Raw genomic sequence first — 18820 nt, 5'->3', positions numbered from 1 at the left:
TATACTCCAAACTCTTTACTCCACTCCTCTCAGTGGTAATCATTTTGTAATTTTGATAGTGTAAATTATTGCAACCCAAGTTTTAATACTGATAGAAATCAGTGATCTTATTTGGATTTTCTAATTTTATACATACTCCTGTGTGTGTACATGCCCCTGCATACATGCTCATTTTATTTCTGTAAAATTTAATCATGTATACAATTCTACCCCAGTCAAGATTCTAAGCAGTTCCATCATCCTGAGGAGCTCATGGTTGCCTCTAATAATCTCTGCACCATAGTCCCTAACCCGTGACAATCATTGATCTATTTTCTACTCTAGAATTTTTCCATTTCAAAAATGGAAACTTGAGGGCAGCATGTTAAGTGAAATAAGCCTGTCAGAGAAAGACAAATACTGTAGGATTCCACTTAGATGAGATATCTACAGTAGTGAGGTCAAGAGAAATAGAAAGTAGCACAGTGGTTGCCAGAAGTTAAGGAAGGGGAAATGGGAAGCTCTTGTTTAATGTGTATAAAATTTCAGTTTTGCAAGATGAAAAAGTTCTGAAGTTTTGTTGTGCAATAACTTGAGTATCCTTAACACTACTGACTGTACACTTAGAAATCGTTAAGGAAGGGGCGCCTGGGTGGCTTAGTCAATTGAGCATCTGACTCTTAATTTTGGTTCAGGTCATGACCTCAGGGTTGTGAGATCTAGCCCTGTGTCAGGCTCCATGCTCAGTGGGGAGTCTGCTCGAGATTTGCTTTCCCTCTCCTCCTACTCTCTTACTCTCTTTCTCAAATAAATCTTTTTTTTTAAAGAAATGCTTAAGATGATAAAATTATGTTATGTGGTCTTCCTTATCATGATTTAAAAAAATTAAATGATCAGTTAGCATACTTGTGTGGGTCTATTGTTGTGCTTTCTCTTCTGTTCCATTGATCTATGTGTCCTTCCCTCCACCAACACCATATTGTTGATTGCTATAGCTATTTTCATGTCTTCAAATCAGGGAGACTGATTCCTCCCACTTTATTCCTCTTTGTTAAGATGGTTTTGAGTATTCTGTGGCTTGAAATTGGAAAAATAGGGACAAAGGTCTTTACTTTTTATATTTATATGACATCAATACTATTTTTCTTTGATTTCTCTGTATGCATTAGCAGAACTTCATGTGCAGGAGACATTTAGTAAATATTGCGAACATTCTTCTCAGGCTTCATATTCCCTGAGGACACATCATATCCATGCACTAGGTTGGCAACAACCTCAGCTAAGCTGCCTTAGTGAGGAGGACCCTGTGTTTGCTTTCTGTGGACAGCCAGAGTTGGAGGAGAGGAGGAAATGGTGTCTTTGACCTCCATCTTTACACAGCGACCAGACAATAGTCGCTGTTTTACTCTTAATGAGTGACCTCTCCTGTCTCAGGGAAAATTTAACTACACTATTCACAATGGCCAACATATGAAAACTACTTAAGTGTTCCTCAAAGAATGGATGGATTGAGATAATGTGGAATACATGTAATGAAATATTAGTGAGTCTTCGAAATGAAGAAAATTCTGCCATTTGTGACAATGTAGGTAGACCTGGAAGGTGTTATGCGAAGTGAGGTAAGCCAGACAGAAGAAGACAAATTCTGCAGGGCATCACTTATATGTGGAAGCTTAGACAAAATCAAACTCATAGAATCAGAGAGCATAAATGTGGTTGCCAGAGGCTGGCAGTGTTGGAATTGGGGAGAGGTTGGTAGAAGTGTATGCATTTTCAGTTATAAGATGAATAAGATCAGAGAATCAAATCTAAAACTTGGTGACTATGGTTGGTATCACCATAACATATAACTGGTATTTTCTAAGAGAGTAGAACTTAAATGTTTTCACACCTGAAATGGTAAATATGCAAGGTGATGAGTGTGTTAATTAACTTGGGTGGGATTCTTTCACAATGAATACATATATCACATCATCATGTTGTACACTTTACATATCTTGCAATTTTATTTGTCAATCATACGCCAATAAAGCTGGAAAAAACCCAGAAATTAGAATTACACCTGAGGACAATTATAAATTAGTCCTTGTGCTGGTGGAGAGTTGAGTTTTCTACTTCCTAAGAGTTACATTCAAAGGTGAAAATTCAGGGAATGAAAATTCCCTGGGTGAGGATGCATGGATAAGTTAGTTTTAATGTAACTTTATTCTCTGAATGTACTATTCCCTCTCTGCTTCCTCAAACTTGTAAGGGTGGGTCACCCCATTGCTGTTTCAGGAATTCTTCGCCTGCTAGGCAAATTCTTTGCCTTCACCTTGTTGTTGTTGTTTTCCAAATAAATAAATAAATAAAAGATAATATGTATCTTTGGTTTTCATCACATCAGATCATAATTATTTCCTAAATAATCTGATAAATATTTAAATAATCTATTTATTAAATCCATACTGGTGATTACACATTCAGGAGGGGGCTCCCTTTATTATCTAGCCAGTTCATGTCTTGCTGGCAGAAATGGAGTCTCCTCCCATGTCTGCCCCCATCTCATGACCCAGTTTTGAAAGGTTGCTTACTAATGTATAGGGAACTATTTGTTGATCTGTATGATCAGAGAAAGATCTATTTGGTCTGTACCTCTGCCCTTCCTGGGACATCTCTATAATATATTTCTCTGACCAAAATTTCATTGGGAGCATGTAAGCTCCTGGGAAGGGAGAGGCCCTGGCATCTACTCTTATTTCCATCTGGGTTCTGCACAGCAGCTGATGTGGAAGGAGGACCAATAAATCCAATGGCTGAGTGATCAAGACCAAAAAAATCCAAGATGAGAAACAGGAAAATAGATAAGACTTCAAAATATATGTTCTCCAAGATTTCAGACTTCTTCACAAAAGGGAGCAGAGCAGTAATCTGTGCTGATCGGTGACAGTGGCCATCAGTTTGCACTGAAACCTTGGAGTGATCATAACCTTACTCATACTCGCTGTCCACATCAAAAAAGCGTAAACAGCTGGTCATTCAGTTGAAGGGAAACGTAGATCTATATTTTATACATAAAGTATAAAAAGCTGACTCATATTACTACTGTTAATTTGAAATGTTCTAAGCTTGAGATGGATCCTACTAACATCTTTTTTTTGTGGGTAAAATACATGCTTATTCAGTTAGTTACTGAGCATATGTTGTGTCCCAGGCATTGTTTCCAGCCAAACAGATAAGAATTCCTGCCACCACACAACTTGCATTGCCAGATTCTGTGCAAACATTAAAACAAAAGAAAGATAAAAATATACAATATGTTGTATGTGGGATGGTAGCTTTAAGGAGGAACATAAAATGGGGAAGAGGATAGGGTTGTGTGTGTTTGGGTAGGAGGATGAAACCCAAAGAAGGTGGTCAGAAAAGTTTGACTTGAGAAGTCAGCATTGGAGCAAAGATTTGAAGAGGAAAAAGAGTGACATGTGGGTGTCTGTCTGGAAGAAAAGTATTCCAGGTAGAAGGAGGAGCCAGGACCAGGGCCATGAATCAGAGGTATGTCTAGTTTAGGAAAGCAAGAGGCAGAATAGTATATTTCCAAGGTGAAGGGGTCCTCTGAGGCCATTATCAGGCTTTGTTTTATTCAGATTGGGGTGAAACCACTGGTGAGTCTTAGTTTTAAAAATAGTCTACAGAGCAGAGGAATTGAAGCAGAGACACCAATCATCCTGAATAGGTGTGGTTATAATCCAGTGAGAGATGCTGGTGGCTTGGACCCGTGTGGTAGTAGTGGAGACGGTGAGAAGTCGTCAGGATCTGGATGTGTTTGCAAGGTAGTGCTGACAGGAATGCATAGCAGTTTGGGTGTTAAATATGAGAAAAAACAGTGGTTAGGATGACACCAAGGGTTTGGGATGCCTGAACAACTGGAGGAGTGAAATTGTCATTCACAGATAAGGGAGGACTAGAGAGGGAAGCTTTTCTGAGGAAGACTGAGAGTTCTATTTTGAACTTTTTATGTCTCACCCACCCAGGAGGAGTCATGCAAGCAGTTATATTTGCAAATCTGGGGCTATGGGGAGAGGTTCTAGGGGGATATATGATCTTGAGAATCCTCAGAACATGCTGTAGGTGATACAGACCGTGTTTTCCATGAGTTTTATTGAAAGTTTGTCGTGAGTGATGATAGGATGATATAGACATCAGTAAAGAGGGAGTAGCCAGTCAGAAAGCAATATGCCATGTGTGAGAGACCTATTACATCCTCCTGGTGAGCCTTGGAGTGAATCGGAATTTGATTCTGTATCAAGATACATCCACACAATTTACTTTATGTCCTCAGGATGGAAATACATTCCTCTGAGGCATACGTAGCCTGGGAAAACACAGTGTGCCTCTGTATCATTTTGGCCATGATATAGCCTTCAATAGGAGAAGATTTACAAATCCCAGACCTCTACTTCCAAATTTCTCCATCAAACTGCCCCCTCCCTCTATCCTCCAGAATGCACATGAATAGGGAGGAAAGAAAAGAAGGACTCAATTGGATAACTTGCCCACCACTTCCTGATAAAGACCAAAACTGGAACTGCAAAACCATCTGTGAAAAGCAGCACATTTCCTGTGGGAGGAGCAGAGATAAGTCCAGAAGCATGGATGGACCTTCTCTCTCCTTTGTAGTTCTCTCTCCTGTAACTCCTCTTTCATCTACTCAGTGAGTCCTAAAATCACTGAGTAGAGCATTCAAGGATGTATGTCACAATTAATTAGGACTGGAGTTCAAATCTAAGGTGGTGCTGGCTGTGACAGACAACACATAGTGCCCACATTTCACGCATAGAATAAGTGGTCATTGGGACGGGAGGTGGAAGTTTGTGGACACAGGCTGTTGGAGGCTCTGCTTCTCTAATGCATGGTTTCTAAGGCCCCACTGGTACTGTCATCCAGATAGGGGTCAGAAAAGAGAGCATGGAGAGAATAGACTGCTTTTAAACCTCTTAACCTGGATGGGATACCTTCCATTGAAGAGCACTATTTACAGAGTTCTTCCAACAGCATAGGGAGCATCAAAAGGTGGGTCATAAGGAACAGTGAGGACATGGGGGTAAAAAGACCTAACATACCAGAGCAGTAAGATAGAGTAGGTGGACAGGAGGTGAGCCACCCAGGCCACCATGTAGTCTGGGCATCTTCTTATTCCCAGGCATAGGATTTGTAAACTGACACTCATTCTTTCATTGTAATCTTATTCACAGGTGAGTAGAATATATTCCCTGTGTTTGTGGGTTTGGAGAAAGTGCAGGGCAAGCATCACAAGTTGATGAAGTAACTTTGGGGCGTGTGGGTGGTGGGGAGGTGGGGCGAAAGCTTACCTGACTCCTCCACAGAACCACTGAGCCTATTTTCTAAATGCAAAGGCACACTCAGGGGGAAAAGAGGAGTGCAAATAAGAATGTGTTCTTTATTCTATCTGTATAACTAGAAAATTGTTCCTATATTATCAAATCAGATTTCATTCCCTGACCAAGTAAGGGCTGGTCACAGGAGGATGTTGAGAGCAACCTTGAGCCTGGAAATGATTCTGAACAGGCAAGAAGGTGCCTCTGGATGTGATTCTGGTGAGGAAAAGGTAGTTGCTTCTTTTGATTTTTATAGTTGGTTTCCTTGGATTTTCTATCTAAACATAATATTTTTCTCTTTTTAAATATTCTCAGAAATACTTCATTGTTCGGTTTTATTGTATTTGATGGGATTCTTTTTTTTAAGTATTTTATTTATTTATTCATGAGAGACACAGAGAGAGAGAGGGGCAGAGACACAGGCAGAGGGAGAAGCAGGCTTCCTGCGGGGAGCTTCATGTGGGACTTGATCTCAGAACCCCAGGATCATGACCTGAGCCAAAGGCAGACGCTCAACCGCTGAGCAACCCAGGTGCCTAACCACTGTCTGAAGTTTCTGGTGTACCATGCACCTTTCTCCCTTCTGGACCACACAGCCTTTTATTTTATTTTATTTATTTTATTTTATTTTATTTTATTTTATTTTATTTTATTTTTTTATTTTATTTTTAAGATTTATTTATTTATTTAATCATGAGAGACAGACAGAGAGAGAGAGAGAGAGAGAGGCAGAGACACAGGCAGAGGGAGAAGCAGGCTCCATGCAGGGAGCCCGACGTGGGACTTGATCCTAGGTCGCCAGGATCACGCCCCGGGCAGCAGGAGGCGCTAAACCACTGCCACCAGGGCTGCCCCACACAGCCTTTCAAAGAGAATGACATGGGAGATCTTCATATTTTCTTGTTATCACAATCCATGGAAAATTTATTGTAGGTAGAAATTGTTTTATAGATATCATGAATTTTAAAGTGTTGATAGGGATTTTTCTGTCTATTTAGAAAAAGGATTGCAATTTTTATTGAATATAGAATGCAATTCAAGGAGAGAGAGAGCCTTCCTTTAAACCATCATCAGAAATATCTAAAGTTCTTGATAAACAGGCAAATTTCTCACTCCAAGCCTTTCAAATCAAATTATCAGGGCTTGGAGTCCTAGTGTCTCCAGTTTTTCTTAAACTAGGTTTCTAACACACAGTGAAGTTGAAAACTACTCTAAACCCATGGGAATGGATGTAGTTGTTAAAGGTATATATTTATGTCACATTTTCAGGATATACACGAAGCAAGTTTGTTATCTTTGCTAGTGTAGAGAACTGTATGTGGCATTAGGATTCACCACACAAAACCCTGCACAGAGACGTGCACAACAGCTTTGCTCATTGTTGCCAAAACTCAGAATCCACCAAGATGTCCTTCAGTAAGTGGCTGGATAAACTAATATATCCATACAAGGGAATATTGTCCAGCACCAAAGAGAAATAAGCTATTAAGCCACGAAGCACATGGAGAAAACTTAAATACCCATCACTGAGTCAAAGAAGCAATCTGAAAAGGCTACATACCATGATTTCCAACTGCGACATTCTGGAAGAGAGAAATCTATAGAGACAGTAAAAATACCAGTGGTTTGCCAGGGGTTTGGGTGAGGGACAAGGGATGAATAGTCAAAGGCAAGAAGATTCTTAGGGCAGTGAAACTACTCTGTCCAGTATCACAATAATGAGTCATTATACGTTTGTCCAAACCCATAGAATGTACAACACAAGAGTGAATTCTAATGTAAAGCATGGATTCTGGGGATTACAATGTGTCAATGTAGATTCATCAGTTGTGACAAGTGTACCTAGGGTAGTCTGGTGTGGGATGCTGACAATGTGGGAAGCTGTACACATGTGAGGACCATGGGTATATGGGAAATTTCTGTACTTTCCTCTCAATGTTCCTGTGAACCTAAATGATCCAGGAATCTCACTCTTGGGTATTTACCTAAATATAAAAACAAGAATTCAAAGGGTTACATGCCTCCTCATGTTTATAGCAGCATTATCTACAACAGCCAAATTATGGAAGCAGCCCAAGTGTCCATTTATATATGAATGGATAAAGATGATGTGATATATATATATATATATATATATATATATATATTTTCAAACATTACTCAGCCATATAAAAGAATGCCACCTTGCCATTTGCAACAACATGGAGAGAGCTAGAGAGTATAATGCTAGTTGAAATAAGTCAGAGAAAGACAAATACCATATGATTTCACTCATATGTGGAATTTAAGAAACAAACAAAAAAGAGCAAAGGATGGGGCACCTGGGTGACTCAGTGGTTGAGCATCTGTCTTTGGCTGAGGTCATGATCCCAGGGTGCTGGGATGGAGTCCTGCATCGGGCTCCCCGCATGGAGCCTGCTTCTCCCTCTGCCTCTCTCTGTGTCTTTCATGAATAAATAAATAAAATCTTTTTAAAGATGAGCAAAGGAAAGAAAAATAGAGAGAAAGAAACCAAGAAACAGACTCTTAACTGTGGAGAACACACTGACAGTCACCAACGGGGGGTGGGGGCGGTGAGGAGATGGGGGAAAGAGGTGATGGGGATGAATGACATCGTTGAATCATCATACTGTGCACCTGAAACTAATATAACACTGTATGTTAACTATACTGGAATTTAAAATTTTTAAATGCTCTAAAAAAAAGGCCTTAAAAAAGTGTAGAATTCACATACGGAGAAAGACGATAATAAGTTCAAGAGCATATGAACTGATAGCCATGGGGAGAAGGGAAAAAAAGGAATGTGGAAGCAGAGAAAGCAGATCAAAGCAAGAGGAAAAGGAGAGGAAGTGTGAATTAAAAGACCAGTGAGATGGAGACGAGTCCATGTCCAACCTAATTAAGGGGTACAAAGCAGGTGGTCTTCCCTGGGTGCTTCTCTGCGGCCGCCCAGCAGGGGGCAGACTTCCGCTCATTTCCATCTCCATTCTCACCTCACAGAGCCTTCTCAGACCCTAAATGATCACAGTTGTCCATTATGTCTCTCAAGATTTTTCATTGGCATCCAACTATCATTGGCCTGATATAAATGGGGCCGGCTGTGTATTTGCAGGCAGTCATCTGTGGTTTATGCAGAAGTGGATACCGTATATACATTTATAAGGTGCTATTATCTCCTTGAGCACCAGGAGCAGCCTCCCCCAAAGACCTAGATAAATCCGTGAGCATTCCTTTCCATAGCTGACTTTGCACATGTTCCAACCTTTGCTCTGGAACTCCTTTCTGCCCGTGGAAAAGGCCTGGTGAATTGGATAAAGCAACTCAGAGCAAATAAAATTCGAGGGGTGGGGTGGGGAGCGCTACTCTGGGCAGAGAATACATCACAAATTGGCCACTAAAGAAGGAAACTAAATGCTGCCCTGCTGGACGTTAGGAAGAATTTGAGGTAGGCTGCTGCATTCTCCTAATAGGAGCACTTGGATGGTGTGGTGTCAGCCCTCACAGTTTTTGTTTTGTTTTGTTTTGTGTTTGCTTTTTGTAATGGCAGTGCCTGACTTAAGCTTTGATGCCTAAGGCAATCGTTTCAAACAGGGCTGTCCCCAACTGTCCCCAGTAAACACACAGCCAGCCACACACTAGACAAAGAGCCTCCCGCCTGCGGCCCCTCTGAGGGATCTTGGTTGATTTTAATAACTGACCATTCAGACTGCGTGCTTTTTTTCTCTTCCTGCACATTACATCCCTGCTCTTCTGTTTTAAATTCACTAATAAAAAGTGAGCCCGTGAGACCCTTGGCCCCCACTCTAGATCCCAATAGATGCAGAACCCCAGGCCCATGCCCCCTTCTCTCTACCTGTGACCTCACTGTGTGGCCCCAACTGTGCCAGATAACTTCCAGGTCTTATAAGTAAGAAACCTCGATTTTGTCACAGTTTCCTGGTGGTTGTTGCTGGGGGCAGCTTGCCATCATAGTGGGACCCACAGTGGCTAGTCCAAACACAGCACTGGTTATTGATAGGCCGAGACCGGCACACAGCAGATGGTTGCAGAAAAAAATAAAAGGGAAAGAAAAAACAAGACATTGATTTTTCCCTCTTCTATAATAGTAATAGAATAGGAATAACGCAACCTCCAAATGGTAATTTAGCAGTTTTACTGAAAGATAAAGATGAAGCAATTCCAAAAGAGAAGTGAGACAGGGACCCCTAAGTGCTATTTCCTTCCTAGCTGCTGTCCAGATTAGCAAGCAAATGGTACCCGGATCGTTAGGGATGCTTTCATCATCTCCGTAAACCCTGAACGCAAGAAACAAGTCTACAGAGCAAAGCATGACACTGTCCTTTATTTACTGAATAGCACATTCTCTTCCTCCATGTATCTTGAAAGGAATGGAATACAATTTTATGCCTTTCATTCGCTAAATTAATGCTTCCACTGTGCGGTCTCCAGATCAACATCATCACGTGAGAACTTGGGCAAAGTGCCAACTCTGTGCCCCTGTCCCAGGCCATTTGAATGAGAAGCTCCGGATAGCCTCTCAGGAATCTGTGTTAACAAGCCCCCGGTGTTGCTGACACCTGCTCAAGCCAGAGAAGCACGGCCCTACATAATGTCCATATTCCATTTTCAAGCCTTTCCATTTTCAAGCCATTTATGTAAGAAGGAAAATATCATAGAACCGGACCTGATGCATTTATAATTCACACTTCTAAGGGCTTTTTGCTATTCTGATTTGTCTGCTACTATAAAGCCCAGGGCCATGCTGACACCTTCTTCACGACAGGAATATTACTATCTGCACTGTGATGCCCTGGGAAACATTTCAAGGCATAAAGAAAATGGGTATGAAGAGCAAGAGGGAGTAATTTATTGAAAATTGTCGCATTGTTCAAAAAATACGATGAGTTTGCAGGACCTTTCTCTGGGGAATCACCTCTCCACTGAGAAGTGGGGCATGAAAGAGATCGTTTTAATCCAACACAGAAGAAAGGGACATGAATTCAAAGATTTTAGCCCTCTGGTTGACAAGACTGGGATCAGAGGGTAGCACATGGACCTATGTTTAACATGGCGACATCATATATATTCACTAGGCTATTTCTTATTAATGACTTTTAATGATATTCCCCCTAATGGTCTATCTGTTATGGTTTGGTATTTCTGGAGCTTTCCTGCTCTTCTCCCTCTATGCCCCCATCATGTCCTAATATATTTTGATTTATTTAAAAATTTTTAAAAGGGTGGGTTTTTTGCACTTTGTGAGAACAATTTAATATCCTTTTAGACTGAGATACAGTTCATATATCATAAAATTGCCCTTCTAAAGTGTCCAGTTTGGTGGATTTTATTCCACTCAAAATCTATGCCAGCCTCACCACCATCTAGTTGTAGAACTGGGGAATGTAGTAGTTTCTCTGTGAAACACAGAGTGGAGTGAATCTGGGTCCATCCTGACAGCACCTGGGGTGCAAACTCACTAGGAGCAGTGAGTACATCCAAAAAGCACAACACCATCACCTAGATAATAATCGAGTTATACTTTGCTTCTTATTCCCTGTGGTATGTGGATGTAGAAATTTCAGTATGGTGACGTAACCTGTTCAGCATGATTTGTCAGCCTTCTTTTGATACAGGGCCTCAAGGATTTAGAGAAACGCCAATCTTCTCAGCTTCAGAGAAACAAGAGGAAAAAATAAAGAGACCCCAAACTTCCCACCTTCTTCCAGATGTTGATTATCACCTAGTTATTATCTATGAGACAGGAAAGCCACCAAGGAACCAAGGCATATGGCGAAATGCTGAGGCTGGAGCTGGCTCCACAGCAAGAGGAAGGGAGACCATTCACAGCTCTGGACTTTCTGCCCACCCACCCACTACACACAGCCCACATCCTTCTGGAAAGCAGACCTGCAGATCCAGAATCCAGGCTTCCCTCTCTTGGAGTTAATATCTGTGATCCTGCCAAGTCTCTTCTGACCAAATGGCTGCGAGCTTTGATCCTGCTTAATTGATGTGGGACTTCTCTGAATCCAGATGAGGCAATCACTCAAGGAGCACCGCAAAGTCAAGACTTCGGAGCATTTGTCCAGCCCTCCTGGAGGCTGAGCAGCCAGATTCTGTCCAATACATCCCCTTGAGAAGCTGAAGGGTGGGGGATCCATTTTGATAAAACACAGATCGAGGGGGTGTTGATATCAATACAAATGAATAGAGAGAGATACAAACCATGGCCAACCTGCTGTCTTGGCCTTGGAGGCATAAGTAACAGCGATTGCTTCGAGTTGTCGATCCATACACCAAGCTGCAAGGTCACCCCAGATGTCAAAGAGCGCCCGGGTTGCTGAGGGCCAGCCAGGATCCTCAGCATGAGGAGCATGAGTTCCAAAACCACGTGGAGTGCCTGAGCACTGCTGTGTTAGAGACACCAGAACCCTGCATCATAGCCTGGGCCTCTCTCAGGGAACAGCAAACCAGCTTGCTAATCTGCCCAGCTCAGACACCCTGAGGCCACCGGGGCCTGCGTCCCTCTACAGCCAATCAGAAGAGAGTTTCAAAGGGGTTTCCACTGTGACAGCACTGATGGCAATTGTCTGAACAGCAGCAGGATTATATATATATATATATATATATATATATATATATATATATATATATAATTTCACCACACACACACACACACACACACTGTAACCATGCCAGGAGGTGGATATGTTAATGAGCTTGACTTCAATATATATATATATATATATGGAAAATAGCCTTTTACTGGGTTTCCAACTTGATAAGACTGAAAATAGCATGCATGAGAGACTTCTGAAAATAGCATATGTGAGAGACTTAGGGAAATTACAAATTAAATACATTTATTGAGAGCCTAACATAAGTGCCAGATGTGATAAATGACCCCAAGTTCACATTTTTAGGACCTGATTGATTAAAATTCTGTTTGAAGATGCATTTTCTTTTGTGAATTTTGGTTTAGAAGAGGAGTCTTTTTCTAAGACCTAATTGAAAGTTATTCATTTGATATGCAAGAATTATCATTAATGTTCATTCATTTATGTGCCCACTAACTTATTTATTCATGCTTCCATTAGATGTTATGGCGCTTCTACCATGTTCTGTGTCCTATACTGGTTGGTGGGCGGCAATGAGGCATGACTTTCTTTGTGGGGCACCCAGGGGCTAGTCAGCAGGGACTTCAGCATTACTTCCAGGAAATGCACACAGATCCTAAAGTTCCCTTAGAGTCTCCCCCTCTTATTTCTGCTGATTGACTTCTTCTCTACCCAAACAATGGAGGTATAATTACTGATGCTCTATGACAAAAGACAGGAATGATGAATTCACATTTTTCTCTCTTAATCCAAGAAACTAATATTCAATATATAAGTTCAATTTTGTTTAGAAGGCAAAAAGATTGACTCAAGAAAAATATTTCCCCATAGCTCTAAACTTCCCAAGTTTTTATGAACTCACAAGGAAGAAAATATAATTTAAATACAATTTTGAAAATAAATGTCTTTATTAACATCATTCATGAGTCATCAAATTTCAGATGAAAAACAATTCTATTTTGAAAATTTTAGGATTGAGGCCCTGGCAATAAGAGATTTAAATATAAAACTGTAGAGGTGTCATTGTTATACATCTTTTTTTAAAAATGGATATGATGAGATTTGTGAGTGATTTAGCCACTGAAAGTCCATGTGAGACATATTTTAACTTTTAGCTTTATGACAGAAGGAAACATTAACTGTAATATTACTCACATCATTTTGCATGTCTTGGAATCCACCATAAAATCTGGAATATTCAATCAGCACTGAAGTTCACATGTCATATTTGGGCTCAGTCTTATGCTCTAGCCTTCTGTGAGTTGTGACTCTGGTAGGTGCTGTGACAGGTTTTCGTGTGTTCTAACACTATTTGTTTTAAAAACTTTTTCTTTGCTACAGCTACTAGACTAGCACTTTGATTTTTGAATATAATGTTTTATTTAGTCTCAACAGGTGAGACTATTGTGCCCCATGGCACAATACGGTACGATTAACTTTCTTTCCATTCAGAATGTACCCAATCCTATGACACAGGGGATGAACATAAATATGAAGCGAGAAGTTAGATGGTCAGTTGTAGCCAATCCAAATACATGACCATTCCTCTGTGATCTATGCAAAATGGCTTATATCTGTAGGATGTTTGTAGGAACCATGGCTAGTTGATGTAATCAATAACGCTTGCTAAATGACATTTGGAAAAACTAAAATTTTGGAAAGATTGGTGAAAATGTGAGAGAGAAACACAATGCCACCACATATCATGATGTTCAATTATGTGGGAGTTGCCATACATCCTCAAAGAACCCCTGGTCTTAATCCACTGTTAAGAGTAGACTTTGGTTGTGTACTTTCACCACACACACACACACACACACACACACACACTGTAACCATGCCAGGAGGTGGATATGTTAATGAGCTTGACTGCAATCAACATTTCACTGAGTATATGTGTATCAAACTATCATGCTATACACTATAATATGTATGATTTTTATTTTAAAATTTTAATTCATATTTATGAGAAACATTTTATGTATATATTAAAAATATAATTTTTAATAGGTTTAAAGGTAGTCCAAAATGCTAATATCCTGAGTATCCCAAGGGATTCTGGGGCTTTGTATTGGAACTAAGTGGCTTTTTCACAGGGCAGTCTCGAAGTGAAGGTGTGCTCTATGACCATTGTAAAATATTCTGTGATACTTTGTGCAGTTTTGTGCCATTTTTAATGTATTATGTCAGGGGCTTTCACTCCAACATATTTCTTAAGTTTTAAAATCCACTACATTTGAGGAAAGAACCACACCTTTTTACACCTTTTTACCACTACAGACAATCTCAGATTCTCCACTGAATGCCTATATAAAAGCCTGAGTGTGGGCAGCCTGGGTGGCTCAGCAGTTTAACGCCACCTTCAGCCCAGGGCGTGATCCTGGAGACCCAGGATAGAGTCCCACGTTGGGCTCCCTGCATGGAGCCTGCTTCTCCCTCTGCCTGTGTCTCAGCACTTCTCTCTCTCTCTGTGTCTCTCATGAATAAATAAAATTAAAAAAAAAAAAGCCTGAGTGCATTTGAGAAATTCAGTTATTTATTGAACATTGGAAATGTCCCAGCAGGTCAGACTCAGGGTCCAGCCAGCCAGGGGTGTGCCTGTGTTGGATACCAAAATGGACAAGGCTGAGTCCCTGTGCAACACCCTATGGGGGCATCATGGCATTTCAACACTAATCGTGAAAAAGTTATTTTGATGTTCTGCTGCAGTTTAATTAATTGAACTGACAATAACTGTATTACAAAAGTAAGGAGTTCTTTGGAAGACTGAAAATTTAATGGGAAATTTTATTAAATACATCATTTTGATTTGCAACCTTATTATGAAATTTTAAAAATTCATATTATACATTTGGATTGTCCATATGTTTCTTTAATAAGCTTCAATAAAAATAGAATTTAAAAGGAATGCAGCTTCCTGTCACTTTTATCTTTTATTTAATTAAACTTTCCTGGCTTGCTAAATCATATAATTCCATTCATATCAATTCTGGCATGGGTGATTTTTTTTTAATTCTTTTTCATTTGTTGAGCTCCATTGTCTTTTTAATATACTTTTTTTTTGTTAATTGTCAAAAACTATTTAAGTGTTGTTTTTCCATTCTTGTTATATTTTAAATACTCTCATATTGTTTTATGATCAGCAGAAAGCCAAATTTATTGATATCAATAGGGAAGTTTTGTATTGGCAAAATAGGAGAGTGTAATCTAAATTGAAGGCAAAATATATGACATTCTAGACATTTAGGTGAGGAAGGACTATAACCAGTCTTTGATTGATCTTGACCTCCAATGGGTGAATCTAAGGAGATAAAATCATTCCTACAATTCAGAAAACCTTGTAATTGGTTCAAGTTTTAAAGTATCGTGGTCTGGCAATATGCATGGTATAATCTCATTCTTTTTTGTACCTGTTGAGACCTGATTTGTGACCCAGTATGTGATCTATTTTTGAGAATGTTCCATGTGCACTTGAGAAGAATGTGTATTCTGTTGCTTTAGGGTGGAATGCTCTGAATATATCTGTGAAGTCCATCTGGTCCAGTGTGTCAGTCAAAGCCCTTGTTACCCTGTTGATCTTCTGCTTAGATTTATCTGTTCATTTCTGTGAGTGGGGTGTTAAAGTCCCCTACTATTATTGTATTATTGGTGTGTTTCTTTAATTTTGTTATTAATTGGTTTATATATTTGGTAATTGCTTTCAAGTTTGGGGCATAAATATTTACAATTGTTAAATCTTCTTGTTGGATAGGCCCTTTTATTATGATATAGTGTCCTTCTTCATCTCTTATAATCTTTGGTTTAAAATATAGTTTGTCTGATATAAGGATAGCTACTCCAGCCTTCTTTTGATGTCCATTAGCAAAATAAACTGTTTTCCACCCCCTCATTTTCAATCTGGAGGTGTCTTTGGGTCTAAAATGAGTCTCTCTGGTAGCCCGACTGGCTCAGTGGTTTAGCACCACCTTCAGTCCAGGGTGTGATCCTGGAGACCCAGGATAGAGTCCCACTGCGGGCTCCCTGCATGGAGCCTGCTTCTCCCTCTGCCTGTGTCTCTGCCTCTCTCTCTGTGTGTATCTCTATGAATAAATAAATAAAATCTTTAAAAAAAATAAAATGAGTCTCTCATAAATGGCATATTGATAGGTATTTTTCTTTTTTTATCCAATCTGATTGGAGCATTTAGTCCATTTACATTCAGAATAATTATTGAAAGATATGAATTTAGGGAGATGGAGGGGGTGGAGTAACTGGGTGATGGGCATTAAGGAATTATGGTAATGAACACTGGGTGTTGTATGCAACTGATGAATCATAAATTCTACCTCTGAAAGTAAAAAAAAAGGAAGAAAGAAAAAAGAGAGAGAAAGAAAAGAAGAAAGAAGAAAGAAAAGAAAGAAAGAAAGAAAGAAAGAAAGAAAGAAAGAAAGAAAGAAAGAGAAAAAAAAGAAAGATGCTTTCTAAAAACAAATAAAATCCAGAAAATCTGACTCCTATCCATGAATATAACCCCCACCCAGAATGGAAGACTTACCTATGTCTTTTCTGGGATTTACAATTGTCAGTATATTCTCTGAATAAACAATGGACTCATTCTAGGTGTTTCCAGTTTTCAGAATTTTTTCATGACTTTTCTTTTTTGATTTTGGGGTGTGTGTGAGTGTGTACACATGCACACAGAGTTTAGGGAATACGCTTTCTTATATAAGTATATTTATAGATTTGCCTTTCTTTTTATTTAGAAATTGAGGGAAAGTGCTTGCTGTAAATACTCTTCTAGTTTTCTTTGACCTGAACTGGAAATTCAAAAAGCTCAGAGAAATACCAACGGCACTGGTGTTGCCAAAGTGAATGTTCCTTGCTTAGATTTCAGTAAAACTTCAATATGCCCCCTTTGAAGTTGAATTTGTGCTTTAAGCAAAAGAAAAGTGGTGGTGCTAAGGAATCCCACTCAGCTCAGGAAGGGATGTGGATTTCACCTCTGCAAGGTGTCCATTTGATTCAGTCCAGGGTGACAGTTTCTCAGAACATCTACTGTCTGATTGCTCTTTTCTGGTCAGTAAATGAAGGAATACAGATGTGCTTAGTTGAGTAGAGATCCTTCATCTAAAATGTCTCCAGTGCTTATATGCCCCTTTATTCCCAAAAGTCAGGTTCAGTTAGACTGTGGATCCCTGAGAACCCTTTGTCCCCACGTATGGCTTGTCAGGTGATGGACATGCCAGCCCTGTGCCTCCTCACCTGACCAGGGGGGAGACCTGCCTCCCCGCTACATGGCCTGTGTTCTGGATGGAGGTGAAGAGCATCATTCCTGCCCTGCTGGAGAGCAGGTGAATAGGGGTCTGGGAAATAAAACTGTATTTTTACTTACTATAGCTCTATCAATCCAAATAAACATGAGTATTTCCTTGTGTTCTTCTAAAGATATGCTTGATCTATAAAGAACTTCTTAAACTCAACAGCAAAGAAACAAACAATCCAATCATGAAATGGGCAAAAGACATGAACAGAAATCTCACAGAGGAAGACATAGACATGGCCACGTGCACACGAGAAAATGCTCTGCATCACTTGCCATCAGGGAAATACAAATCAAAACCACAATGAGATCCCACCTCACACCAGTGAGAATGGGGAAAATTAACAAGGCAGGAAACAACAAATGTTGGAGAGGATGTGGAGAAAGGGGAACCCTCTTACACTGTTGGTGGGAATGTGAACTGGTGCAGCCACTCTGGAAAACTGTGTGGAGGTTCCTCAATCAGTTAAAAATATACCTGCCCTACGACCCAGCAATTGCACTGTTGGGGATTTACCCCAAAGATACAAATGCAATGAAACGCCGGGACATGTGCACCCCGATGTTTATAGCAGCAATGGCCACGATAGCCAAACTGTGGAAGGAGCCTCGGTGTCCAACGAAAGATGAATGGATAAAGAAGATGTGGTTTATGTATACAATGGAATATTCCTCAGCCATTAGAAACGACCAATACCCACCATTTGCTTCAACGTGGATGGAACTGGAGGGTATTATGCTGAGTGAAGTAAGCCAGTCGGAGAAGGACAAACATTATATGTTCTCATTCATTTGGGGAATATAAATAATAGTGAAAGGGAATATAAGGGAAGGGGGAAGAAATGTGTGGGAAATATCAGAAAGGGAGACAGAACGTAAAGACTGCTAACTCTGGGAAACGAACTAGGGGTGGTGGAAGGGGAGGAGGGCGGGGGGTGGGAGTGAATGGGTGACGGGCACTGGGGGTTATTCTGTATGTTAGTAAATTGAACACCAATAAAAAATAAATTAAAAAAAAAAAAGATATGCTTGTTCCGGGCAAGCCAGGTGGCTCAGTGGTTTAGCGCTGCCTTCAGCCCAGGGTGTAATCCTGGAGTCCTGGGATCGAGTCCCATGTTGGGCTCTCTGCATGGAGCCTGCTTCTCCCTCTTCATGTGTCTCTGCCTCTCTCTCTCTCTCTCTCTCTCTGTGTGTGTGTGTGTGTCTCTCATGAATAAATAAATAAAATCTTTAAAAAATATGCTTGCTCCAGAAAATATTTTTCTTCAATGCTAGTCTCATCCAGTGCAGGAGATTGTTTTGTGCTCACCCGTGTAAGGCCTAGCAAACCCTCCTCCCCAAGAAAATTTGGTTAAGATGCCAAGACGGATGATTTTATACATGCACTAAGAGGCTGTGCAAGGACTTATTATCCACAGTAATGATGTTTCCTGGGAAGCGCAGGACAGGCTATCAAGCGGGTCTGAAATAGCTTGACAAAGCAGAGAGTGTAGCCCTGGGATGAACAGTAGTTATGGGCTGGGGCCAGGGCAGCTAAGTCTGGTGTAGCA

This window comes from Canis lupus, chromosome 34 (genome assembly GCF_003254725.2).
Source record: "Canis lupus dingo isolate Sandy chromosome 34, ASM325472v2, whole genome shotgun sequence".
NCBI lineage: Eukaryota > Metazoa > Chordata > Mammalia > Carnivora > Canidae > Canis > Canis lupus.
This window is presented reverse-complemented; position numbering follows the sequence as displayed.